Source organism: Chrysemys picta, chromosome 9 (assembly GCF_011386835.1).
Source record: "Chrysemys picta bellii isolate R12L10 chromosome 9, ASM1138683v2, whole genome shotgun sequence".
NCBI classification, from domain to species: domain Eukaryota; kingdom Metazoa; phylum Chordata; order Testudines; family Emydidae; genus Chrysemys; species Chrysemys picta.
The window spans coordinates 10,835,599-10,853,790 of NC_088799.1; the positions used below are offsets into that span (position 1 = coordinate 10,835,599).

The 18,192-nt window shown below is 41.8% G+C and overlaps 1 protein-coding gene across 4 annotated transcripts in view; it reads left to right on the top strand.

The window, feature by feature from the left end:
- The window catches only part of PEX5L (peroxisomal biogenesis factor 5 like), a 164,551-nt gene that overhangs the window by 38,318 nt on the left and 108,041 nt on the right, over nucleotides 1-18,192 (top strand). Inside the window, exon 2 of one of the 4 annotated variants that reach the window (XM_065557708.1) lies at nucleotides 1,225-1,387. The exons of 2 other annotated variants lie outside the window; for them this stretch is intronic. The gene's annotated coding sequence lies outside the window, so the exon portion shown is untranslated. Of the gene's footprint in view, nucleotides 1-1,224; nucleotides 1,388-18,192 lie in introns of those variants that run through there. One more of the 4 variants, XM_065557709.1, reaches the window with a different exon arrangement.

Below are 18,192 nucleotides of genomic sequence, written 5' to 3' on the forward strand. Positions count from 1 at the left end.
TGGTCAGACCTGGCCACAGGAGCAGCAGTGGGTTTCTCTCCCATCCCCCACCCCAGGGTATTTTTAGTAAAAATCAGGAACAAGTCATGGGCTTCTGTGAATTTTTGTTTATTACCCATGACCAGTCCCTGACTTTTACAAAAAATACCCATGACAGAATCTTAACCTTACTCATGATGCTTTCAGTGCTTGCAGCATCTGAATTAATACTGCTATAAGGCTCAGATCCTAGGAACTAGAGTCAAGCCCGAGTGGTGGGCCCTCCATTGATGAACTGCTTGGGACAATGGGAGGTGAAAGGAATTCTATACCAGAACACAAGTGGTTCTGCAAGCCTGAGGCTGCAGTAGTCCCTGTTTGCCTGCACTCCAATGGCTGGTGGATCTACCCACAGCCATCAAGTCATAGCCACACACTTTTCTACTCACATCTAGCAGTCGGGGGGCTTAAGGGCCCAAACAGCAGCTATTCTAGCTCTGTAGAAGGGGGTGGCAGTGAAGAGATCTGCTGCTGGACCGGAGGAATTAATTTCAATAAGCCACCACAGGGAGCACTTATGCAGCAGCCTAGCACAGGCAGAGGGAGCTGCAGCATGCACAAGAAGATAACAGATGAGCCCTTTATCCTATTCAAGGAACTGGCCTTGTGCTCCTGTGGCCCACTCATGTGCTTGCTCATTGACTGGTATTGTCCCTTACTAAAACATCCCAGACAGACAATACCAGTCAATGAGCAAGCACATGAGTATTCCTGTGCCTTGTTGACCTCTTGTCCCCTAAAGGGAAATTATTCTGATAGAGCAGCATATATATCCACACAGAGACTCCAACTCTAGTTTCTCAGTTATAGTTTTCTCTCCAGCACAACTTATTGACATTTCTAATGGGAGGGATGGTACAAATCCAATTGCCTTCCAAATAAGCCTACTCTGCACCACACTCGAAATCTCAGATGTCATATTGTTAATCAACCTTCAAGCCATTTACATCCCTTATTCTTCCGTTTCCATTGTGAGCTTCACTTTTTTTAGCCTCCCTTATATACAACAGTATAATGAAGTCATTTGCCTTGCTCGGGAATCCAAGTATGTTGAAAATACATTGATCAAAGGATGTGAGGTTCCACATGCAATGCCTAGTATCAGCTCTAACTGTTTATGATGCCATGGAATTGGTTCACAGATCAGTGTTGTTTGATCACTTGTTGTTTTTTTTTTTTTACCAGAACTCACTTTTTTGCAGAAAAAGAAAAATTCACTTTGCTCAGAACTCACTTTGCATAATCCTGATTACATGACTTCATCAGCATTTGCAAGTCCCAGCAGCTGGTGTTTAGCTCATACCCCACCATCCTAAATGATGCATTAAATAAAAAAGCAAGTATAAAGGTGCAAACCCTATTGAATCCTAAACTTTTAGTAATGTATTTACAATATAGAGGATGCTTTAACCATCATTTCTCATTAAAGAGGAATTGCCTTGTTTTGTCTGTTTAATGGGACAGTAACTAGTAGTATTGTTTCCTTATAAATATATACAGCCACCCATCTATGAACTGGTTGTTTGTGCAAAGGACTTCCCATGCCTACCCCAGTTGAATGGGAGCAGTGCACCATGCAAACAATGGCAGGATCAAAACCTTTGGAGAAGCTTCTTGCGTGTTGTTACAAGGAGGAGGGAGAAGAATTGTTCTTCTTAACCTCTGAGGATAGGACAAGAAGCAATGGGCTTAAATTGCAGCAAGGACGGTTTAGGTTGGACATTAGGAAAAACTTCCTAACTATCAGGGTGGTTAAGCACTGGAATAAATTGCCTAAGGAGGTTGTGTCATCTCCATCATTGGAGATTTTTAAGAGCAGGTTAGACAAACACCTGTCAGGAATGGTCAAGATAATATTTAATCCTGCCATGAGTGCAGGGGACTGGACTAGATGACCTCTCGAGGTCCCTTCCAGTCCTATGATTCCTAACATGGTGAAATTCACATACATTGTGCAGGTCACGTGCAACAGATATGGACTTCAGAAACTGGCCATGCTGCTCAAAATGGGCCATATTCATAGCTCACTTACATCAATTTTACACCTCTTAATCACCACTGACTTGAGTTGTTCTTGATTTACTCCATAGTGAGTTTAGAATCAGGCCTTATACAATCACCACCCGATGGAGGATCCTTAGAATGTTATTGGCATCAGTCTTTGAAGAGGTTGGTCACTCAGAATCAGCACCCTGTTTACAGTCATCTAGAAGGAAGAGAGAGAAGCTGAAGGTCAGTTTCCCAGCTGGTATAAGTCAACATTACTCCAATTTACACCAGTTGAGAATCTGATCCTTAGCGTCTTTCTCAAAGCTTCCAGCTAGCTAAATCTCTGAGAAAGGGGGGAATATTTTAATTTCAGAGTCTATTCAAAAATTGTATTTTTCTGTTTATTTCCTTTTCATTATTATATATTTTCTGGACTGGATTTCTCTCCACTGATTTGAACATTGTGTATCTGTGTTAACAAGACATGGCAAAATGGACATCATTACTAGTTAGTTCTCCTCTTCCCACTTCCCCCCACCAAATGTGCTCATTCTACTTTGACAAAGTCTGAATTCTTTAGGGAGATAAAAAACCTGGTAGAAGATCACAGCCCTAGCTATCTCCAGTGTAAGTGATTGATTCTGACACTGGTAAAGGCATGTCATTTTTCCCTCTAGGATGCCTGGTTTTCATACAGGCAGGTGAGATTAAAGACCTGAAATTAGTCAGTTCTTGGGGAGAGGTGATATCCTGCCATCTGAGAGAAGTTTGATTATCTCTGGATGTGTGCAAAAGAAATAATACACAAGCAATTTCCTGTAGGGAATTGTTTTGTAAGGGATTCTTCTCCCGTACTGTGAACATGGTTCCGGGCTGTGACGGCTCAGCACCTCTTTAAGCCAAGAAGAAAAGGCTTTTTTTAAACTTTTACCAATGGACTGTCTCAGTGACCAGCATACATGAAAATCAGGATGACATTTCCTCATAAATACTGAATTAAATCCTGCACTTCCGACTCAAGCAAAACTCCCATTGACTAATTATTTGACTGAATAAATGCTGAGTAAGGATTGCAGGATTTGAACCACCATGAACATGCAGCTTTTGCTTCGCTTGCATCCCATGTCAGCACATAATCCTTATTGTAACTGGGCTACTTGTATAAAAATCAATCAAGGAGGTTCATAGCTCTTCCAGTAGCTGCAACTTGCTACATACGTAACAGTACCAATTAGCTAGATATCCCTTCGTCCTGATAAAGAGTCTCTTCTCCCAGACATATTTTGGAGCTCAGTCCTTAAATTCCAATTCAGAAAAGCACGTAAGCAGATTCTTACATTTCCCCTAGTCAGCAGAACACTAACTCTTGCACTGAAGTTTAAGCATTATGTTTAAGTGGTTTGCTCACCTCGGGTCTTAACTGCTCCAGGAGTTCTCAACCCCTTGAGGGACTGGCCCTTTAGAAACATTGGGCCCCATTGAAGTCAACAGAAAAACTTCCACTGACTTCCATGGGGACAGGTTTTCACCCAGTATTTGTCATTTCATATTACCAGCTGCACATTTAATTTAGATTTAATTAAAATATTCATTTTATGTCAACAAAATAAATGATGAAGTCCACACTGACACTTGGGAAAATATCTCCCATTAATATGAGGAGTTTTGCTGAGGTAAAGCAGAGTAAAGGCTGTATCGTTTAGCCTTAAATCAATTACTTAAGCGTGCTGAAATTTAACATTCCATAGACGGGTATCATTTACCTATAAAATAGTTACTGCAGTCAACAAATTTACCTTCCCCAGATGCAGCTCTTTCAATGCCTGAAGTGTGCTGAGGATTCCCACTGTTTTCTATCCCCTCATTTACCCACAACCCAGACTGACACTTCAACCAAGGAGAATTGATTTGTCACTTCGGAGGCTCTCAGTGCAGCTCCTGAAATCCACCAAGCAAACCCCTTTAGGGACAACTGCCAATCCAGGAAGCTAGAGATCAAATTCTGAAATCAAACCGGCTCTCTGTCAAGGCAGGACCAAAGGAGAACACCCGTAATACATATGTTTTTAAATGATGCTCTCCTATGGAAGGGACTATATAAGGATGGCAGCTTCTAACTTGTGAGGTCTGCTGACTTCTGCAAATGACTTTACTGCTGTTGACTTCAGTTAGCCTTGTAGAGTCAACACAGTTGGGGGAGAGAGTGCACACATGGGATTCTATTCCTTTTTGCACATCTTCTAGAGAATTGCTTACTAAGAGGTTGGTTTTGTGAAGTGGTGAGAGTGCACATCTCCAATTGAAATGAAAGCTGGGGTTGCTCAGCCCCTCTGAAAATCAAGCCCTAAATTCCAGTGTAGTGCAATGGGAATAGCACGGGTGTGAATGCAGGCAAAATTTGGAGACGATTGGATTGAACAGGTGGAACTTCAGGCACAATCTAAGAATCTTTACCACTTTGGGGTAAGGCTTCTGTTTTTCGGGGTCTATTAATTTAATATGTTAGTAATTTTTGAGTTTTATGTAGATGTCCAAAAATCAGGGTTTTTCTGGGTTCTCTCTTTGTATATACGTAGTATAGGCTGTAATGGGTAATCTCTTTATAATGTTCCGTAGTGCTCTTTAACATAGTACTGTTTCAAACAACACTGCAGAACCTTTAGTGCACACCATCAGGGTCTACATTCACAGTGCTGTAATCTGTATTACTCCTCCATGCATTTACCCCTTAGATACATGTAACCATTTCTGGTGTTTTTCCAGTGTTATTAGATAAACACAATTTTTTTTTGTATTGGCGCTGTTTTATCCATATTTATTGTTTAAAAATGAAAACCAGAAGCCCTGCTTATGGGGAAGCCCAGCTTGACTCATATCCCTGGTTGAATGTGCAACTCTGGCAATTAGAAAAACATCATTATACTTGTAAATTCTGCACATCTGATATGGAAGTTTTGGAAAGACAAGAAATTTGGAGCCCCATATTAAGTCTAATACACCTCTACCTCGATATAAAGCTGTCCTCAGGAGCCAAAAAATCTTACCGCGTTATAGTTGAAATCGCGTTATATCGAACTTGCTTTGATCCACTGGAGTGCGCAGCCCCGCCCCCCCGGAGCACTGCTTTACCGCGTTATATCCGAATTCGTGTTACATCGAGTCGCGTTATATCGAGGTAGCGGTGTACATATGCTGTGTTAAGTGAATACAATTAAAATGTGTTTATCCAAGATCAATGTGATTTCAGTTATCAGATATGATTTATGAAACTCTAAATAACTGGGTAAACAGATTTCAGTATCACATTGTGAAGAAAGAAAATCCAGAATATTTAACTGTGTTTACATTTAACTTAGTTTGTTCTGATATAATAAGCATAGCGGGCACAATCCTGGGAAGTGCTGAGTATTGTCTATGAAATACTGATTGCTTCCTACTCACATGGGGACTTGTAGATGCTCAGCAAATCTCAGGAGGTACTCAGCACCTCACAAGGTCAGTACTGGAAAGACTAGCTTGTTTCTGCAAGACCAACACTGCCGACTACCCAACAGTTTCTCTGTTAATGTAGTTGCATATACTGGCCAAATAAAGTGCAAAGTCCTTTCCCTTCCATCCTTCTTAGAAGCAGCCCCTCTATAAGCAAAGGGTTGGATCTTCAAACCCTGCTGTTAATTACAATATATTGATTAACAGTGAGGTGAGGTTTTTATCCAGATTCACTCTCTACCACATGTATTAGGCCCTGTAGTTTGCTATGGCACCATCACAGTCCTTTTACCCCCAGGTACTTTTCATTACCTTTTAAGTCAGTATGAAGACACAAAGCATTTCAAAGATAGAGATCACTTCTGACATTTCTTTAGGTAGTTCCACTTAAGTTAAGAAACTGATTAAGTGGAAAAACCAGTGTCTAAACTCATGATTTCTTCTCCATGTGAACAATTAGAATCAATCAAAATACGTTGCATTGCTCCAAGGGAATTTTAGATTTTGCTAGTTTATAACTAAGACTCTGGAAAGCTCTTTCTTTCTGGGGGGCTAATCTGTACAATCTAAGTGTTCTCATTAAGTTTGCTTCAGTAAATTCAGAGGTTTGCATTATTAACTGGAGAAGTACTCCAAAAGTATAGCAGAAACTTAATTAAAGAATACTTGCATAAAACACTCTGCGAAGTTCATACTCCTCTCCAGCCCATACCCAAGAAAATGTGCCTATGCTTTCTTTACCTGCCAAAGAGAGAGGTTTCACTCATGTATAACACTGCCAAAGTGTCTGATAGGATCTTTTTGATTTACATCAGACTAGGTGAAAACCGATGCTTCAGAGCCAGCAGTTCTTGACTGGCCATGCAGTGACCCAAGCAGTTGTGCTCTAAAGCAGCGGTTTTTAAACTCTTTGAACTGAGCCCCCTATTTGAGTTACAATTTTTGGTTGCACCCTAACCCCCTAAAAGTGGTAAGACTTGGGCTCAGCCTTACCTCTAGTTAGAGGGTACTCTGGAACAGAAGGCCTTTTACCAAGCATGTCCTGTCCCTACTCCCCAAGAGTGTCACCCAGGAGACCATCAGACGCAGCATCTCCATGTAATACATCTGTTGCTACAATGGCACGGATAGAGGGAGGGATAACTCAGTGGTTAGAGCATTGGCCTGCTAAACCCAGCGTTGTGAGTTCAGTCCTTGAGGGGGCCACTTAGGGATCTGGAGCAAAATCAGTAGTTGGTCCTGTTAGTGAAGGTAGGGGGCTGGACTTGATGACTTTCAGGGTCCCTTCCAGTTCTATGAGATAGGTATATCTCCATATATTTATTTTAGTAGAATATGTAAGGTAGAACACAAAATATATTTCTTTCCATCCTTCCTTTAGGTGGAACCCTTAGCCTCCTAGTTATCAGGTGGCTACTTCTATATGACGGTAAAGGCTATACATTAATTACACAAATGTGATTGGAATGGAAATCCATTTTGACTGTCCCATATTGCATGATCCTTTTGTGTACATAGCTTAAAATAAAAGGCTGATATTAGAAGGCTGTTATATTTGTAAATCAAATTTAGTGTTACTAGATGATTTTCTGGAATCAGTTTTAATGATTTATTTACTGCCAATATAACGTGCACGATCTAAAAGTGGTGATCAACACAGGCGTATGCCTAGTTTAAAGCCACAAGATGGGATTTCCAAAACAAAGACCCATGGAAGAAGCTAAATCAAGCCAGGTTTTTTATTTACAGCACCCTTTAACTTTATTCATTGAAGTATGAGAATCCTAGAAGTAACTCAAATAACGGTGGGGCTGGGGAGAAGTACAAGACTATTCATTTATCATGAAATTTCAATGCTGCACGTAAAGACCGAGTAAAGGGCTATGGGTAGAAGAATTACAGAGGAGAGAGGGACACAGAATCTTCCCTCCTAACTAAGAGCCTGGTTGTGGCTGCTACCATAGCCCGTCAGCCCTTGAAGCTAGAGTGTAGAATACATTCTAATGATTCCGGTTTCCAGCACAACATAAAAGACACTCTTGCTAGTGATATTCTTGCTAATGATACCTCACAGGTAAATAATCTGCCTATGCATTTCTAATGCATCTATCTGTGCAATATTAAGACATCATATACAAAATTAAGAGGAGCATCATTTATTACCAAAAAAAAAAAACCCCACAGAAAAGAAAAATTACTGAGGCTATGTCTGCACTACAGCCGGGATCGACGTTCTGAGATTGATCCATCGGCAGTCGATTTAGCGGGTCTAGTGAAGACCCACCAAATCGACAGCAGATCGCTCTCCAGTTGACCCCTGTACTCTACCCCTGATGAGAAGAGTAAGGTAAGTCAATGGGAGAGTTTCTCCCGTTGACCCCCACAGTGTAGACCCCATGGTAACTTGACCTAAGGTACGTCGACTCCAGCTACATTATTCACATAGCTAGAGTTGTGCAGCGTAGGTCGACTTACCGCGATAGTGTAGACATAGCCATAGTCTTGGCGCTGAGTCTTTTTTCTCTCCTAACTCCTGGGAGGTAAAATATATAAAAATAGAACATAAAAGCTGCCTAAGTATGAGTAGTTAGTGTGACTGCAGCATGAAGACAGACTGAGAAAGGAAGTGCTGGGAATGAGAGGCAGCCAATGTAGCTTCACCAAGAACTATTTTAAGATCTGAGGGTAAGAATGAACCTGCATTGAAAATGAAGAAGGGGGGAGGGGACCAAACAAGAACAGCGAGAGAGTCAGTGAAGGCTGGAAGGGAAATGATAAGGAGAGAAGAAAGGCAGAAAGACTGAACACTAGGAGGAAGAATGATTTTTACAAATTAATGAGAAGAAAGGAAAGACTAGAAAGGAAGCCTATTAATAAGTAAGGGAGACTTGCTTCCATGATGAATCCATGACAGTGTTACTGAGTTGCTTGAAATCAGTTTCACAAGAAAAGGGGTCTGGGTAACTCGGTACCACTGCAGACCTTATTGATACCATTTATAAAACTGCAGGAAAGTGACTACTTGGAAAAATGAATAATCTACAAATGAACATTGCCAGTAGAAATGGGGAGTTAGCTAATGAATTTGTACACAATTAAATGTGAAAGTTCTGGAGAAACAGGCAGATGCCAGAAGACTGCAGCAAAGAAAACTGAGTGTGGTGTTGGCCTTATGCCACTCCTGCTCAACATTCAGCCCCTTCCCTCAGTGCAAATGACGTCTTCACTCACAACCCACCAATTTCTTGGCAAGAGTTGGAAGCTGTGGGTGTTAACAAGGAGAGGCTCGGGACCTTGGGAACTTGCTTAGAAAGTGCATCCAATGTGTAGGGAGCTTCAGGGGGAGAAAACACAGATAGAGTGCTGGAGAAATGGACAAATGAGGGCATTAGAGCTGGCACCACTGGCTCAGAAGGGGATGGGCTTTGTGTGTGTGTAGGGGGTGATGCTGTTTTCTGCATCTTTTCCTCTCTGTAGACTACAGCTTCCCCAGAATCAGAAATGTAGGGCTGGCAAGGACCTCAAGAGGACATGTAGTCCATCCCCCCACACTGAGGCAGAATTAAGTATATCATCACACTTGTATATCATCACACTTCCTTCACAATGAGGAAGCATGGCCTAGGACAGTCAGAAGATCTGGGTTCTGTTGCTATCTCTGCTACTGACTTGTTACAGGAACCCAGGGGAAGTCACAGACAAGTCAAACACCATATTGTGGCACATAAGTCACTGCCCACCGCAGAGAGGTAGAGAAGCACAAGATTTCAGGCACAGTGACTGTGAGTGATCCCTGCTACATCCTTTGACTAGACTCATAGACTCATAGACTTTAAGGTCAGAAGGGACCATTATGATCATCTAGTCTGACCTCCCGCATGATGCAGGCCACAAAAGCTGACCCACCCCCTTTCCCTTGACTCAGCTGTTGAAGTCCCCAAATCCTGTGATTTAAAGACTTCAAGTCGCAGAGAATCCTCCAGCTAGTGACCCCCGCCCCATGCTGCGGAGGAAGGCGGAAAACCTCCAGGGCCTCTGCCAATCTATCCTGGAGGAAAATTCCTTCCCGACCCCAAATATGGCAATCAGTAGAATCCCGAGCATGTAGGCAAGATTCTCCAGCCAGACCCTCATCGACCATTGATACTATTTACCAGGGATGGCACGTTATTGATTTGACTAAAATCACGTTATCCCATCAAACCATTCCCTCCATAAACTTATCTAGCTTAATCTTAAAGCCAGAGAGGTCTTTCGCCCCCACTGTTGCCCTCAGAAGGCTGTTCCAAAATTTCACCCCTCTGATGGTTAGACAGTGAACGGGCCACTCCCATTCACAATAACCCTCACCATTGCCATCTACTCCCTGCCCCTTTTGGATACCTGCACTCTCCATAGCAGTTTGAATCTCAAATAGCAGGCAGACTGGAATTGTGACTAGCCTCTGCAGGGTGAGTGACAGGGGAGGAAGGCTGCTTAGGTTAGTCCCCACATGACCCTTCACCTCTCTTTGCTTCAAGTTTCCCCATCTGTAAAATGGAGTCAAAACAGTTCCCTGCTGTATAGTTTAAGATTATTGTGGTTTTGCAATCTGTGAATGGAAAGCGCTAGAGAAGTTCAAAATAAAGTGCTACTGTGAATTAGATTTAACCAGGAAGACAGAAGTCAGCTCTTTATCCTATTCATTGCCTTTCATCCTACAGCACTCTGCTTTGCTAAGCTAGCTGGCAGAATCCTCCTCACTGAGCTGATTCATTTGTGTTTTGACATATGTTTTTCAAATCACATAATTATAAACGCAGTTTGCCTTTTCACATAGTGTTGGCAGTGGGATTAGTCATTTGAGCGACCATAATATTTTAATAGTGTTGATACTGAAGCTAAGGAAATCTGCAACCATGAGAAAAGAGGCAAAATATTTGCAAGAATCTCTACTTGGATACTTGTCTTTGTAGGAAAAGATGACACTTCATGTAAAGGAAGTCAACACAATGAGAGAAAGAGTATGAGACAGAAGAAAGAGGGAGAAGGTACCCCCTATTCTTGCACATTATCATAATGATTTGTCTTCATTTATCATCGTTTAACATATAAAATATGGAATAAAATAACCTGTTAAATTATAGTTCAGGTAGTTAGCTGCTTTTTCTTCCTTTCTATTTCAATAACCATAAAAGATATTACCTCACGCACCTTGTCTTTCTAATACATGTATCAGAGGGGTAGCCGTGTTAGTCTGAATCTGTAAAACGCAACAGAGGGTCCTGTGGCACCTTTGAGACTAACAGAAGTACTGGGAGCATAAGCTTTCATGGGTAAGAACCTCACTTCTTCAGATGCAAGAAGAAGGCATTTTTCTAATACATGTTCACTAGTAGTTGGAAAAAGATGTTCATCATTTTGTAAGTTCCCTTACAAGTTCAGTAGATGATATTAGCTCTGCAGTATATACCACCCAGGCTCTCTATAAGATTATATATGTGTGATGGAAGAATTTAATCTTATTAAATAATCACACTGTGACTCAATCAGGCCTTTTCAGTAAAATTCAAATCCAGTGCAACACACACAAGAATGTCATCACAGCAGCCATACAATTTGCATAGCCTGCTTTTTCCCTGTCCACAAGCATCCTGCTTAATAAATTAAATAAGTTATGTACCCTGAGCCTTAATGGATTTCATTCCCAACAACTGTATATATGTGGGGGAAAAAAGATCATTCGTTCCATGCTTGTTTTCTTATTATTATTTCAGCATTTCCATTCTTGTGATTTTTATATTGAGTTTCACCGTATTTGCTGCTTTTCCTAAAGCCCCAGCTCCTTTTAAAATGGTGTTTCCAGCATTTAGGGACAAATGGCCCTTTCAGATTCACTCAGTGAATCTCCACTTCAATATTCTGCTTATAAAGGCCTCAATCCTGTATCAGGATCCACAAATACAGACCCCTGCGCTCCTGGAGTCCCATTGGCTTCAAGCTGTAGGGGATCTCAATGCAGGACTGGGCCATAGTCAGACATTTTGCTTCAATATTCTGTTGAGATCTTCAAATGTCTGGAGAGCAGAATAGTGGAGTCAGGGTCTGCTGTGGCAATCTGAGAACAGAAGTTTATCCTTAGTCAGCAATTGGCTTTAATTATAGTTGAAAATATTCATTTTTCCTTAGTGTGGGATAAATGATGCTCCCAGTTACATGTCTGCAAGTCTGGAGCAACTTCATTCCCTTTAACAGAATTAGTCCAGGTTTATAATAGTGTGAGGGCATAATTTTGCACTCCATGAGCAAATTAATACCCACATTCCATGTAACAGCTACATCTCTACCCTGATATAACGCAACCCGATATAACATGAATTCGGATATAACGCAGTAAAGCAGTGCTCCGGAGGGGTGAGGGGGGCTGCACACACCGGTGGATCAAAGCAAGATCGATATAACGCGGTTTCACCTATAACGCGGTAAGATTTTTTGGCTCCCGAGGACAGCGTTATATCGAGGTAGAGGTGTGTTTAGTTGAAAACTGAAGATCAATTAGAATCATGGGTTTAATATTTTGAACAGCAAGTTTTATTTAGGTGTGTGAAGATTCTTAACAATATGATAGGTTATAGCTGGTTTAGGACAATCAGATTTGCAGTTGTGGAAAGTAAAAATATAAATATTCTGTTATGCCTTCTTCAACAGAATAATGTACAGACGCAGCAAGTTCTTGCAGTGCCTCTGAAAAAGAGATCTGTGAAGGGGCTAACTGTGTTGCAGCCAGCTGTGAATTCAGCATCTGCTTGTGATACTCTCAACATGCAGCTCAAGGAGCAATTATTTTTTTTATATCCTCTGCAGCTGCAATTATACAGCAGGGCCAGCTAAACATTCAGGGAGTAAAAGAAACCCAACAATCTAGAAAAGTGAAATACTTTTGGAAAAAAATGCAGTTCTGATCCTCATTTCTTGGGAGCCCTGTGGCTTAAGCATAAATATAACGTAATGATGACACTTTGTACCTCTGTTTCACTTTCCATCTGAGACACTCAATACATTGTGCAAACATTGACTAAGCCTTACAAGAGTGGGTGAGAGAGAGGTAAATGTTATAGCCTTCACTCTCAGATGGGGAAATAGAGGCCCAGAGAGATCTAAGGGTATTTTTCTTAAAGGGCCTCTGCACAGCTTTCATTTATGCACACATACACATGCAAAGATTGCACATCTGCTTTAAAACTTCAAATGCCTGAATGCAAACTTTCAAAACAAATGAAGTGTTAGGATTCACACCTGCAAAACACATTAAGATCAGTGGGTTTTGTGAATCCAAGTTCTGACGTGTGCACAACCAAGATCAGATCTCCACTGTGGAAACACATGCAGTAAGAAGCAGTTCTTGAAAGGGGATGGATCACTTGATGATTACCTGTTCTGTTCATTCCCTCTGAAGCACCTGGCATTGGCCACTGTCGGAAGACAGGATAGTGGGCTAGATGGAACTTTGGTCAGAGCCAGTATGGCCATTCTTATGTTCTTAAAGAGTTTAAGGTAAAATGAACATGTAGGAGTGTAGATCCCATTTTTAAAAGTGACTTTGGCAATTAGAAAGTGAATGGGATTTATGCTCCTGAATGCCTAAATCTCTTTTGAAAATTCACTGGTCTACAATTTTTGAGAAGTCGTCTGCTTCAGAGATAAAATGTGCTATTTATTATGTATTTTGATGTGCTAAATTCAAACATGACAATTAAAACAACTGATTGGCTACTGTTTCTAAGATATTTAAGTTTTTACATTTTATGTCTATGTATATTGTGTAGATAATAGAGTTTTAATCATAAATTGTAAACCTAGGTCTTTTCATGTGTTTATGGTTGCTTTACATGATAATATTTCACCTGTCCTGTTTATGTAACACTTTAAAAATCAGCAAATGGGTTATATAAATAAAATTTATTATGAAACAAAAGGCAAAAAACTATTATGTACATAGTTTAGTCCTATTCGGTGTCTACTCGGCGCTTCTTGGCTTGTCTCTTGTATTCATTAAATGGAGCATCTCTTGTCACTGTCCAGCAATAGTCTGCAAGCACTGATGGGCTCCATTTGCCCTGATAGCGTTTCTCCATTGTTGCAATGTCCTGGTGAAATCGCTCGCCGTGCTCGTCGCTCACTGCTCCGCAGTTCGGTGGAAAAAAATCTAGATGAGAGTGCAAAAAATGTATCTTTAGTGACATGTTGAAACCAAGGTTTTTGTATGCATTGAGGAGGTTTTCCACCAACAACCTGTAGTTGTCTGCCTTGTTGTTTCTGAGAAAATTTATTGCCACTAACTGGAAGGCTTTCCATGCCGTCTTTTCCTTGCCACGCAGTGCATGGTCAAATGCATCATCTCGAAGAAGTTCACAAATCTGAGGACCAACAAAGACACCTTCCTTTATCTTAGCTTCACTTAACCTTGGAAATTTTCCATGGAGGTACTTGCAAGCTGCTTGTGTTTTGTTAATGGCCTTGACAAAGTTCTTCATCGGACCCAGCTTGATGTGTAAGGGTGTTAACAAAATCTTCCTTGATTCAACAAGTGGTGGATGCTGAACACTTTTCCTCCCAGGCTCCAATGACTGTCGGAGTGGCCAATCTTTCTTGATGTAGTGGGAATCTCCTGCACGACTATCCCATTCGCAGAGAAAACAGCAGTACTTTGTGTATCCAGTCTGCAGACCAAGCAAGAGAGCAATAACCTTCAAATCGCCACAAAGCTGCCACTGATGTTGGTCATAGTTTATGCACCTCAAAAGTTGTTTCATGTTGTCATAGGTTTCCTTCATATGGACTGCGTGACCAACTGGAATTGATAGCAAAACATTGCCATTATGCAGTAAAACAGCTTTAAGACTCGTCTTCGATGAATCAATGAACAATCTCCACTCATCTGGATCGTGAACGATGTTGAGGGCTGCCATCACACCATCGTTGTTGTTGCAGGCTACAAGATCACCTTCCATGAAGAAGAATGGGACAAGATCCTTTTGACGGTCACGGAACATGGAAACCCTAACATCACCTGCCAGGAGATTCCACTGCTGTAGTCTGGAGCCCAACAGGTCTGCCTTACTCTTGGGTAGTTCCAAATCCCTGACGAGGTCATTCAGTTCACCTTGTGTTATGAGGTGTGGTTCAGAGGAGGAGGATGGGAGAAAATGTGGGTCCTGTGACATTGATGGTTCAGGACCAGAAGTTTCATCCTCTTCCTCTTCCTCGTCTGACTCAAGTGAGAATGATTCTGGTGCATCAGGAACCGGCAGTCCTTCTCCGTGGGGTACTGGGCGTATAGCTGATGGAATGTTTGGATAATGCACAGTCCACTTTTTCTTCTTTGACACACCTTTCCCAACTGGAGGCACTATGCAGAAGTAACAATTGCTGGTATGATCTGTTGGCTCTCTCCAAATCATTGGCACTGCAAAAGGCATAGATTTCCTTTTCCTGTTCAACCACTGGCAAAGATTTGTTGCACAAGTGTTGCAGCATATGTGTGGGGCCCACCTCTTGTCCTGATCTCCAATTTTGCAGCCAAAATAAAGGTGATAGGCCTTCTTAAACATAGTGGTTATACTGCGCTTTTGGGATGCAAAAGTCACTTCACCACAAACATAGCAGAAGTTATCTGCACTGTTCACCCAAGTACGAGGCATCTCTGATCACTTTGGCTAAACAGAAATGTGTCCCTTTGCAAAATCAAACACTGACAAATAAGAGAGCACAACACTGTATGATTTCTACAGCTGATATAGGGCAATTTGTTCAGCAGAGTGATGTAAGCTTCATTATGATTGCATCATCCATGACTTCTAGGAATAACATGATGCAATTCATATCATGTATGACGCAATACCAGCTTCAGATTGCATCATTCATTGTTTTGCCTAAAAAGCAAGTACTGGCCAAACCCAGTCATAGATTTATTCATAGATCCAGTCAAAGATGTATTTTAGTTATTTCTGGTTTAAATTGAGATCCCTTCCCTTTATAACTCACTTATCCTCCGCCATTCCCAAGTCAAGGGTCGTATATACTGACCCAATAGCATATCTTGAAAACTAGAGCCTATCAACAATTTTAAGCATCATTTTCATTCTCAGTGACCCAGAATTAGTAAAGTTTGACTACATTTATTTCAGAAGCATTTTGGCTGTAGAGCAGTGAAATGAGACTTAAGTTCCTAACTCATGTAGGTGCTTTTGAACATTTTTTGCCCTTATATCCGAAATAGACAAGATAGAAAGGAAGTATTATCATCACTTCATAGGCAGGGAACTGCGGCAAACAAAGATTAGGTGACTTGCCGAAGGTCACATTAAAAATCTGTGATAGGGCCAGGAATTGAACCCAGATCTACCTACAGTGCCTTAACTACAAAACCAACCTTCCTCCTTTTTGAAAATGACTTGAGGTAGAGCAACTGGGAATATGGTAAATCTCCTTAGAGAGAAGGCACAGGATCTTCTTCTCACTTCACATAGAGGACAAAGTGGGATCTTTTTTTATTATTCAAATAACGTCTGCACTTTGCCCTAGAACTCCCCCTTGCTGCCGTTTCCCTTTTCCCTGTCTTTGCCAATTCTCTCCCACTCCACTCTTATAGCTTATGCTTCTCACTCCAACATTTGTCTGGTTCAGAGGTACAGTGCAAACTGCTATAGGAGGCTGCAACAGCAACAAGAATCAGAGAAGACAAGGGCTAGCAAGAAAGAAGACATTGGCTTGCTTTTCTCCTTCTTACTTGGTTGCTCAGACTAGGACGTCTAGCCAAGACAGAACACTCAGATTCAGGGATCGCATACTGAGACAAAAGCAGTGGAAAGATGGTCAACCGAAAGGCCGCCAAAATGGGCTGTTGAATTAGACTGGAAGCCCTGCATAGTGGCAGACTATTAATCGCTGCTCATCCAGTTTATGTAGTGTAAGTAGGAAATGTTGTTGTAATTATCACACATTCCTGCCACTGATTAAAACTCATTATGCCCTTCATCACCAGCTTTCTGTGGGCGCCTCTGCAGAGACCCACAAAGGAGAGGGAGCAAAACGTGATGAGTGTGAAGAAATAGACCAGTGCATCTTCTGCTACTTTCAATAAGCTACCCTAGTTGCAAATAAAGATTTTACTGATAAACAGGGTGGTTTTTTTGTTGTTGTTTGCACAAAGATCAGATTTACAGAAGTGGGTGACTGGACAAAGTCCATGCAAAAGAACTTCATTGCAAGGGGGTGGAGTAAGACCAATGTGACGACTGGGGATTAACCCTGGAGCAGAATTCCCAGGTAATCACTTAATAACGCAGAGATGAGAGCCAGAATCTAACCTTCAATGTCCAAATGATTAGAGAACGATCCAGTGAGCCATAGCAAAATAAACCACAAAGACAAAAATAGAACGACTGGTTTAATCTTTTCCCCTCATTTGTCTGCAGAATGTTGCTCCCTCATCCACTTCTCTCCTCTAACCCCCTCACACGCCTTGGTCTAATCTACCTTAAACAAGAAAAATGATCCAATGGTAAGGCCACTAGCCTAGGACCCAGGTTCATGTCCCTGCTCTGCCACATGCTTCCTGGGTGACCTTGGACAAGTCACTTAGCCTCTCTGCGCCTAATTTCACTTCCCTACTTTACGAGGTGTTAGAAGGATAAATATATTTGTGGCAGGACCCACTCACTCCTGCCTCTGCACAAGTTCCCAAACAGCTCAGAGACCTTTATGCTAGTAAAACACCCAGTGCTGTTTATTTACCATATTGGTTCCCACCACCCTTATACACTATACAGCAGAGGTTCCCAATCTGAGGAGCATACCCCCTTAGGGGTGTGTGGAGGAACATTCAGGCATGGTGGCTGGGGCCTGGGCCAATCCCCACAGGCAGTGGGGAGGGAGTACCACCAAGTTCCATTCCCAGCCCCAGCGCCACTCCCAACTGTGGCTCCAGCCTCAGCCCCCTTACTCCTGCCCGCATCCCCACTTACTGGAGGCGCAGCCCTGCTCCCAGCCCTGGCTTAGGGAGCAGCGGGGGAGGGAGGTGTGGACAGGGCTAAAGGGGGGTGTGAGGTAAAAAGTTTGGGAATCACTGCTATACAGCCTTACTCCTCCCATCTTGGGTGACCCTCAGCTCTTGAGGGAAGAGCAATCTCTCCCTCTCTGTCTGCTTCTCCTCTTCCTACTTCCTTCCTGTGCCTTTTTGTATCCTCTGCCTAATGGCTTAATTAGCCTGCTAGTTCTCCTCCTCCCACCAATTAGACACAGTTCTTGCTAACAAGGTCTCTTCTGCAGTGTTTAATTGGAGCTGCAGTGACCAGAGTGAGGCCTCAGCTGTTGTTGCTCAGCACTCTGTCACAATATTAAAGACATGGGGTTCAAATGGGGACTGTATACAGATGCTGTTGATAGGTAAATGCACCACTATATATAGTATACATTGTTTTTTTTATTAGATCCTCCTCCCAAAGAGATGAAGGAAAGACTTAAATAACAAATGAACAGAATATTAACTGGCAATAACAAGCTAAGGCAAAACATACACTGGAAATAATGTCCAAATTTGGATTTAATTTCATGTGTCTCATTTCCCTAACTGTGAAAATCCTCTCTACTTCACAGGTGTACTGTGAAGATAAATTCACTGATGTTTCACTCAAA